Source organism: Podarcis tiliguerta (assembly GCF_965153285.1).
Source record: "Podarcis tiliguerta genome assembly, chromosome: 5".
In the NCBI taxonomy this organism is placed as follows: domain Eukaryota; kingdom Metazoa; phylum Chordata; class Lepidosauria; order Squamata; family Lacertidae; genus Podarcis; species Podarcis tiliguerta.
Window position 1 is genome coordinate 32928512 of NC_139538.1, and position 10349 is coordinate 32938860.

At 43.3% G+C, this 10349-nt stretch overlaps 1 long non-coding RNA gene across 1 annotated transcript; it reads left to right on the forward strand.

Annotated features, from left to right (window-relative positions):
- The first annotated feature begins 5601 nt into the window (after nt 1-5601).
- LOC310678719 lies at nt 5602-9614 on the forward strand. Its single transcript, XR_014511887.1, has 2 exons — nt 5602-6555; nt 8423-9614. It is a non-coding gene; the product is annotated as an uncharacterized lncRNA (long non-coding RNA).
- Nucleotides 9615-10349: the final 735 nt, after the last annotated feature.

Sequence of the window (10349 nt, forward strand, 5' to 3'; positions counted from 1 at the left end):
GCACCACGGTCTAATGAACTGAGCCATCCCAGCATTGATCATTAGTCCATCAAAACAGTATTTTATTTTTCTTTCTTCATTTTTCTTTCTTTGTGCTTTTCAGGTTTATACATTTCACCGATTTTACAATCATTTTAACATTTCAAAGTTAACTTCCTTCCCCCTCTTTCTGCGGTTCCTTAAATTTATTTTTAATATCTTCTGCATATCCAAATTAACTTAATTTGTTCGTTTATTCATCTACTTTAAATATATACTCTTATGAAATGGCCAGTTACTCCAATAATCCTGCCAATATTCTTATCTGTTTACAATTCATCTGTAAATCTTCCATAAGATTTCCATTCCTTTTTTTAAAAAAGCTTGTTATCTTATTTTTCTTATTCTTCCGGTAAGTTTTGCCATTTCTGCATATTCTATAAGTTTTTTGAATCCATTCTTCCTTTGCTGGGAATTCTGCTTCTTTCCATTTTGGGGGCGGGTAGCATTCTTGCCGCGATAGTTGCCTACATGAATAAGTTTCTATACAGTTAGGGTAGTTCTGTCCCTATAATTCCTAAAAGAAAAGCTTTGGTGTGTGTGTGTGTGTGTGTGTGTGTGTGTGTTTACAAACATCATTTTAAACATCCTTTTCATTTCATTATATATCATTTCCCAGAACAGCATTTTCAGGGATATCCAATGTGGTGCTCTCCAAATGTTGCTGGAGTCCAGCTCCCAACCTCCAAAGCCAATAGCCAGGGATTATGGGAGCAGTAGTCCAACAACATCTAGAAGGCATCAGGTTGGCCAGCTGTCAAGTACGGGAGTTCCCCTCTCCCTTCTAGTAGCTCACCAATAAGAATTAATGAGCATTTGGTAGATTTATAGTCTTTTTATTGCAGTATCATGTTGCGAGCACAGACAGGCAACTCTCTGCAAGCATGGCAGTTGCTCACTCTGACTCCTCCCCACTTCTGCAGCAAGAAGCGCGCCAACGGGGTGTCCCTCCTCCCAGAGGCGGAGCAACCTACTCCAGTACCCAGAGTGGCACTCGTCCGAGGGGGCGTGGCACGCATCCCGGGGGCATGCGTGGTGAGTGGCGCACGCCCTGGGAGGTGCCACAATCAGGTGTCGGCATTTTGTCACCCCCCCCCCTTTGGAATGGCACCCGGGGCGGCCTGTCCCCCCGCCTCCGCCTCAGAATGTCCCTGCATCTGCTTTGTTCTCTGACACACTCGGACCTCCGAGTTCAGGGGGAGGGAGGGTGTTCCCCCCACTCTTGATTTATGTATCACCCAGCTGGTCCCTCCCTTCTGGTTGCTTAGCTACTATCTCAAAGCTGGATAGCTCCTCTCTCAGCTGAGCAGTGTCTGTCTCCTCCTGCCTGTCTGCTTCTGGAAACACTCTTCTGTTAAGATTTCCCAATCTTCTGATCCAGACCAGCCCCTGACACCAGCTCTGGTCTACGCTCTGATAGGCACTGCTCTCCAGGGTTTCAGCCAGAGACATGCCCAGCCCTACACGGAGATGCTGGGGATCTTTCACATGCAACAGAGATACTCTACACCTATGACCTGCTCCCAATCCTATGCACATTTACTTGGGACTAACCCCCATGGAGGGGCGCGGGTGGCGCTGTGGGTAAAAGCCTCAGCGCCTAGGGCTTGCCGATCGAAAGGTCGGCGGTTCGAATCCCCGCGGCGGGGTGCGATCCCGTCGTTCGGTCCCAGCGCCTGCCAACCTAGCAGTTCGAAAGCACCCTCGGGTGCAAGTAGATAAATAGGGACCGTTTACTGGCGGGAAGATAAACGGCATTTCCGTGCGCTGCGCTGGTGCTGGCTCGCCAGATGCAGCTTTGTCACGCTGGCCACGTGACCCGGAAGTGTCTCCGGACAGCGCTGGCCCTCGGCCTCTTAAGTGAAATGGGCGCACAACCCTAGAGTCTGTCAAGACTGGCCCGTAGGGGCAGGGGTACCTTTACCTTTACCTTACCCCCCATGGAACACAGTGGGACATTTCTGAATAAACATGTATAGGATTGTATTGTGGTTATGGATATGATGTTACAGACTGTGCTGGATTAACTTTTAGGTCTACTAGGCTGTTTTGTAGAGAAGCACAATACTATAACGCACTAGTCGTTGCCTTATCTCTAGGAGTTTGGAAGCAACCTGAACTGTGGATCTGGCAAGCAACTCACTTGAAAGGTGAGTTTACTCTACTCGAGCAAGTAAGCAAAGAAGCTAACATCAAGCAAATGTATGAAGCTCATGACACTTCAACGTGGAGGTTAAGGACTATGGCTGGTCCTTCATCTCAGTTGTGGCAGTAAATGAGCCAAGACTGAGCCAAGGCAAGGCAAGCTCAAGGTGGTAAATGAAGACACCGTGTTCAGTATCTTCCACCAATCTCATAGTAGAAGGTGTGGATGTAGATTGTGAGAAGTTGCCAAAGCTAAAGCTAAATGCAGCTGTAAACACTGGGCAGAGAAATCCAAATAAATTATCCAAATAATTTTTATTGGTTTTCATGTGGATACAAGAACAACATATAACTACAGTAATTTGTCTAGTGGTATATAGAAATGGAATTTGAAGAAAGGAACAATGGACTAACTAGACAACAAATGAGTGCCAACTCTAGGTATCTGGCATTATATCTGGCTTGCCCAGACCAAAGACCTCTGCCTATTAGGCACTGCCTGCCTTTGTGAGAAAGAGGGTTGTAGTGGAATGGTGATTTGAATATAACTTACTGCCAGAGCCTCAGATGTGATGTAATAAGTACATGGAGATCCTGAACCAATGAGCTTCCATATTCACTTCAATGGACAGGGCAGCTCCATCTGCATTCCTTCCCCTGCTACTTAAACAATTGATCTTCTGGCCAGACAGCTCTGCACACACTGAAGTCCCTGTGCTCACTGCTAATTCCCAGATCAAGTGTCAGTACTTATGTCTTTCATTTTACATCCAACAGTTGTGTTGGGTGGTTTTTTTTTAAAAAAAGAAACATTCATTGTGTTTTGGGCGATTTGTGCACATGTAGTCAAACACACACACACACACACACACACACACTGGAATCTATTTGTTTTCTGCCAATTTCTAATTTTCTCAGTTTATTGTTTTTATCTAGTTCCATAATATATTTTATAACAGAATCAACACAGAAAGCCAAGTTATTTCCTCAGTAATTTCTTTTATATGCAAACATTTCATATTATACATTAAATTGTGAGTTGTAGCCAATGTTAGTTTTACTCAGTGCAAACCCATTGAACTTAATGTCCATGATGAAGTTAGGTCCATTAGTTTTAATGGGTGTACTCTGAGTAAAACCTAGTTGGATGTAACCCTGTGTTTGTATTTCTGAAGCTATTGTATTTAATTTGAGTAAGGGTATTATTGGCTAATGGACTGTTACAAGAGACAGCAACTTAATTTTAATGAGTTGCTTGCATTAGATCTAAAGCAGGCGTGGATCTCTGCCTTAGGAACAGCTGAAGTTGGTCATGTCAACAAGACGGAACTTGACTCCTCATAGGCTGCAGCACCCACACAAATAAGAGTGTGCAATGTTTTCAGAGAATACACACATAAAGAGAAGGTATCATTAGCATCTTAGTGGAGTGTGATGGATAACATCTGTCCTACTTTTCATCAATTTGGAAAGTGCCACCCAACAAGGGGCCTTGTTAAACTAGGTTGCATCCAGACAACTCACCCAGTTCTGTGCACTACTTAAAGTGGCTGATAAATCATTTGATGCAAAGTCTACAGAAGTGGTAATTCAAGCTGACCACAGACCACCAAATAACATATTGTGGCCAGGCTGCATGATCCTTGACAAACCATCAGTTTTCAAAGTCCCAGACAAGTCACAAAACCAATAAGCCCTGGTGGTCCGCGATGCACATATGGTGGATTGCAGTCAGTTTGATGCTTGTCAGTGATGTAGGCTTGATTAAGTAGGAGTAAATAAGATGAGGTTAGTCATTGTCACCAAAGTACAAAGTGTTGCAAAGTTTCTTCATTCTCTGTTTGGTTTGCTAGTCTGTAAGCTGCTTTTCGATTCCTGGCCTCCAGCATTTTTTTTTTTACAGGATTGACAAAAAATACAAATGTGGCCATGACAGGGCTTGAGGAAAGTGGTCTTGTGACAGAAGAGCAAGCGGAGGAGTGATTGACAGTGGAGAATGGAATGTTGGGTAGTGTGAGTGACAGGTGGAGAGTGTCGGTTGGGAAATAACTGCTGAAAGGAGAGAGTGACTAGGGGAGGGATTGAGAAAGAGGGAAGGAGATGAAGAGAGAATGAAAGCGTATGTCAAAAGAAATAGAATCACTGTTAAGGAGAATAGTTATTTACATGAGGATATGATATTAGAATTATGAGGACTCTATACGCAATGACTGATTGCTCTGGATTTCATGTTGCTGAAGTAAATGTACAAAGATTTCCATAATAAAAGACAAAAGTGGAAAGATTTCCATAATAAAAGACAAAAGTGGAAAGGACCTAACAGAAGCAGAAGACATCAAGAAGAGGTGGCAAGAATACACAGAGGAACTATACCAGAAAGAAATGGATGTCTCGTATACCCCAGCTAGTGTGGTTGCTGACCTTGAGCCAGACATCATGGAGAGTGAAGTCAAATGGGCCTTAGAAAGCACTGCTAATAACAAGGCCAGTGGAAGTGATGGTATTCCAGCTGAACTATTTAAAAATTTAAAAGATGATGCTGTTAAAGTGCTACACTCAATATGCCAGCAAATTTGGAAAACTCAGCAGTGGCCAGAGGATTGGAGAAGATCAGTCTACATCCCAATCCCAAAGAAGGGAAGTGCCAAATAATGCTCCAACTACCGCACAATTGCACTCATTTCACACACTAGCAAGGTTATGCTTAAAATTCTACAAGGCAGGCTTAAGCAGTATATGGACCGAGAACTCCCAGAAGTGCAAGCTGGATTTCGAAGGGGCAGAGGAACCAGAGACCAAATTGCAAACATGCGCTGGATTATAGAGAAAGCTAGAGAGTTCCAGAAAGACATCTACTTCTGCTTCATTGACTATGCAAAAGCCTTTGACTGTGTCGATCACAGCAAACTATGGCAAGTTCTTAAAGAAATGGGAGTGCCTGATCACCTCATCTGTCTCCTGAGAAATCTCTGTGTGGGACAAGAAGCTACAGTTAGAACTGGATATGGAACAACTGATTGGTTCAAAATTGGGAAAGGAGTACAGCAAGGCTGTATATTGTCTCCCTGCTTTTTTAACTTATATGCAGAATTCATCATGCGAAAGGCTGGGCTGGATGAATCCCAAGCCGGAATTAAGATTGCCGGAAGAAATATCAACAACCTCAGATATGCAGATGACACAACCTTCATGGCAGAAAGTGAGGAGGAATTAAAGAACCTTTTAATGAGGGTGAAAGAGGAGAGCGCAAAATATGGTCTGAAGCTCAACATAAAAAAAACGAAGATCATGGCCACTGGGCCCATCACCTTCTGGCAAATAAAAGGGGAAGAAATGGAGGCAGTGAGAGATTTTACTTTCTTGGGCTCCATGATTACTGCAGATGGTGACAGCAGTCACGAAATTAAGAGACGCCTGCTCCTTGGGAGAAAGGCGATGGCAAACCTAGACAACATCTTAAAAAGCAGAGACATCACCTTGCCAACAAAGGTCCGTATAGTAAAAGCCATGGTTTTCCCAGTAGTGATGTATGGAAGTGAGAGCTGGACCATAAAGAAGGCTGATCGCCGAAGAATTGATGCTTTTGAACTGTGGTGCTGGAGGAGACTCTTGAGAGTCCCATGGACTGCAAGAAGATCAAACCTATCCATTCTTAAGGAAATCAGCCCTGAATGCTCTCTGGAAGGACAGATCGTGAAGCTGAGGCTCCAATACTTTGGCCACCTCATGAGAAGAGAAGACTCCCTGGAAAAGACCCTGATGTTGGGAAAGATTGAGGGCACAAGAAGAAGGGGACGACAGAGGACAAGATGGTTAGACAGCATTCTTGAAGCTACAAACATGAGTCTGACCAAACTGCGGGAGGCAGTGGAAGATAGGAGTGCCTGGAGTGCTCTGGTCCATGGGGTCACGAAGAGTCGGACACGACTAAACGACTAAACAACAAGAAGTAAATGTTGGAAGCTGAACATTGAAAGATACAGGGCATACAAAAGGAAGTACTACAAGCATGGTTAAGCTTTGGCATTTGCCCCTACAAGAGGTTGTGATGGGCAGCAACATAATTGGCATTAAAAGATGATTAGACAAATTCATGGAGGATAAGGCTATGAATAGCTACTAGCCACCACTGTTGGAGGCAGCATGCCTCTGAACACCAGTTGCCTGGAATCACAGGTGGAGAGAGTGTTGCTGAGGTGAGGATTTGCTTGCACCTTTCAGGTTTCCTATTGCCATCTGGTTGGCCAATGGGACAGTAATATATCTGTTCAGTATAATGCAATTGTTTTCAAACCATGGGATGTGGCTGCCTCTCGAGAAGAAGAAGCAGCCAAGATCTAGGTGGGTTCAATGTTGCCTGGAAGTGATCTTGTGAGTAAAGCCCCAACATCCCAATGTAGCTTAGGAAGAAGGACATTGTTCTGTTTCACTGTGTATGACTGGATAGCTCAATTGGTTAAAGTGTGGTGCTGATCATGCCAAGGTTGCAGGTCCGATCCCCTTATGGGACAGCTGCATATTCTTGAATTGTAGGAGATTGGACTAGATGATCCTCAGAGTCCCTTCCAACTCTATGACCCTCAGACAAATGAAACAGAATTTGCGACCCAGCTGAAGGAGGAGATGAGAGGTATCTTCCTCTTTTCCTGTTCTAATGCCAGGGTGGGATCACGACCCCAGCATACACACCACTACACTGAAGGATCTCTGCAAAGTAAGGAACAGAGGACTGGTGCTGGGTTGTGGGGTTACAGAATTTAGAGGGGGAGTTTTACAAGCTGTGATATGATGGCTAAGGGAGATGTCTGCCTCTCCCCTATTAGCATACAACAAGGCACAAGGAATGATGCGATTGGTGCAAAGGAGGGAAGGAAGGTCAGGATCAAGTGTGGCAGGTGGAGCATTTTGATATTGCATCAAAAGCATCAGATTGCTAAGAAAAGCCTTTGATTCCTTGATTGTAATGTAAAGAGCAGTGGCTTTAAACCCTCTTGAAAAACCCAACTTAACATAATCCAGGAGAGAAGAACCTCTTCTGAGTACCAGGCTTGGGCATGAAAGCACTTGTGTCTCCAGCTGCCGTTATCACTGTTAAAGGAAGGACAAGTTCTAGGAAGCTGCAAAAATAAAAATAAAAATCAGGGTGTCTGCATCTCTGAGCAAAACAACTGATAGGCTGCATGTTTTTCTAAGCCCTTACCTTGAAGGAGATCATATGACTTTAATAGGATTATTTCAGACCCTCTGGTTACAGGGTTGCAGCCCTGAGGAGCTTAATATTATCTTCTGTCTTGAGGACAAACCTTCAGAAAGGTCAGCATGTTCTTAGCTGTGAAACCTTTGCATGCAGAAAATGTGAGAAGCAGCTAATGAGCAAAGCATCTAGTCGCTTCAGAAGGTTACACTTCATTTGGGAGTTTTATACCTTTACATGACTGTAACCTAGAGAGATTGGCAGGAATAGTCCGTCTGGAAAGGCATTGCTTCAGCTTTCAGGCAGGCCTTTCCAGTTTGGAAATTTGGTACAAAACTGAAAGTGTGCAAAAGCAACTGGAAAAGAAGGAAAGAGACTTGTCCACTGCCTTATTGAAATTAGTGGACCTAACATATTCATGTTCATTGAATTCAGTGGATCCACTTTGAGTAAAATTTAATTGAATACCACTCATCCTTGTGCACAATTATTATTATTATTCATCACTTTAAAAACTAAATGTAACCTAAAGTGACTTACAAAAAAGTAGCACATAAATTAAAGCCAACATAAAACTAAAGCTAAAAGCAGATTCATAGTCATTAAAAAGCATATTTATAAAAAGTTTCTGAATGAGACCACAAATAAAAATCCCTTCCAAATTAAAGGCCAAAGAAAGGCCTGGCAGGAGGGGGGAGGGAACCCACCATTTTTGCCTCACACCTAAAAATAGCTTGTGATGGCGCCAGGCCTGCAGATTCTCAGTAGGGCTGGTCAGCAGCAGCACATTTCTTTATCAACTTCATGTCAGGCAGAAATTCAACAGGTGGTGCACTACTTCTCACACATCTATATTCTTGGAGGGGGCGGGATAAGTGGCATCTTAAAGGCTAACTAGTTTTATTAGGGCTGATGCATTGGGTGGCAGGATCCTCAAAGATGTCCTCTATGGGAAGCTGGCTTTGGGCACCAGACTTGTTGGCAGACTAACTCTGTGTTACAAAGCTGGCAACATTAACCCCACCATATGGGAATCCCTTGCAGATGACAGCAGCATCAGGAGACAATCAGTCGGGTTGTGTATCCAAAGCAGGGACCAGAGGAAGAATGACCAATGGGAGGAGCGCAGAAAGAAGAAATGCCATGGTACACCTGCGTCAGCACAACTGGATGCCTTCATCTGCCCCAACTGCAACAAAACATGTGTCCTCTGTATCAGTCTGTACAGCCACAGCAGGCGCTGTAACTCCAATGGCTTGACCTCACCCCCAAAGGCACACTCCTCCATCGTCTCCCAAGACAGACAAGTGCCAAGCATGCATTGGATAAAAGTGCCACATGCAAGACCCCTTGTTGCATTTGTTGCAACAAACAAACATGGCTGCCCCCCCCCCCCATTTCCATGAAAGGTCCCTCAAAGGGACTATGAAACTTCAGTTGTTCTGTGCTCCTGGCTTCTTTAGAACTGCAGCCCCTTCAGACTTCAGCTGAGGGCAATCTGAATGAACAGCAAGCTGGATGCATCTGGCAAATTACCTGCTGGTGAGCAAGTTTTGCTTTGAGTGACAGGGCTGTGTGCCTGTAACCCTAAACATCACATTGAAGGCCTTTATCCTCAAGCCAAGTTTACAGATTTCATAAAGGCATTAAACAAACAGTGCAATGTTTTCACATAAACAAACTTAGCTAGCAAAAATATTTGCTCCATTTCCTTTTCCTTTCGTTAGACTTTGTGTGATTAATACCTGTGTGTCAGTTAATGTTTCCCAAAGCTGTCAGCTTCCCTCATTAGTACTTTGGTGGAAACACCAGGCCATGCAAATTACTCTTAGGCCCAATTACAAGTGGGCAAATCAAAATAGTAAGCACTGGTGAGGAATGCCAGCAGCAGGATTCCTGCATATTTAACAGCCAGGAAGAAATTCTGTACTCCTCACATATTTCTTTTCCGGGCAGAAGACAGGCAAATGCTATGCAGGCTGAGGAACAGACAGTTTATATTGTTACCAGTTTATTCTTTAAGCACAGTTGCAATCGCCTCGCAGTATAGCTCAGCAGAACAAAGTTTCAGGTGACTGAGCCATGGTTTTGTGGGAAATCTGTGGGAGAAATAGGAGCATTTCACTTAAACCTGTCATCATTGCAAAACAATAGTGATACTCTTTTATCTGACAGATCTCTGCTTTCTTTGGCATTTATGATTTACATAAAGCAAGCGCCTGTTTTCTCAGCTCTATCCAAGTGCCTTCACATGTCTTCAACTTTTCTTGGCCTCTATAATACTACCCAAGGGTATTCTCATTATAAGCTCAAAAACGGGCCTCAGCAACAAATCCGGTGCTATGTCTCTAATTCCTATCACAATACCAGGATGGCATGGAAAATATAGAACAAGTTGGACTTCTCAGTTTAGTCTTCATCATCAATGGCACTTGTGTATCTCCAGTTAAGGAAACCTGGAGATGTCTTGTTTGGATTTAGTATCTTGGGTAGGGATGGAAGGATCTGCCAATGTTGCTTCTCTCAGTTTCTCATTCTTCCAATCTTAAATTCAGTCCTCCACATATCTGTAGCAATTTGTGATTTTTTTTTTAATCCTCATGAAAATTCACATTTTAGTGTGAATGTCTGCCAATCTACATATTTTTGTATGCAGGTTTGACTAACTTACACATGCCTGAAAGCATTTCCCCTTACTATAATGCATGTTTACATGTTATTTCCATATATGCATTTTATACAAGCATTCTCCTAATTTATGCATGTTTGTACACACTGGTTGGAGAACTGCATCGCAAAATCAGAGAAAAGTGAAGTCTGTAGGAAAATTGTGATTTAGTTCACTTATTGGTTCACTATGTGCAAATTAGTTTCTCATTCAAATGAAAACAAAATTGAATTTTCCCTCCATCCCTAGACCCAACCCCACATTTACTCTTAACTGCTAAAACAAGGCCTGGACAATAGAATC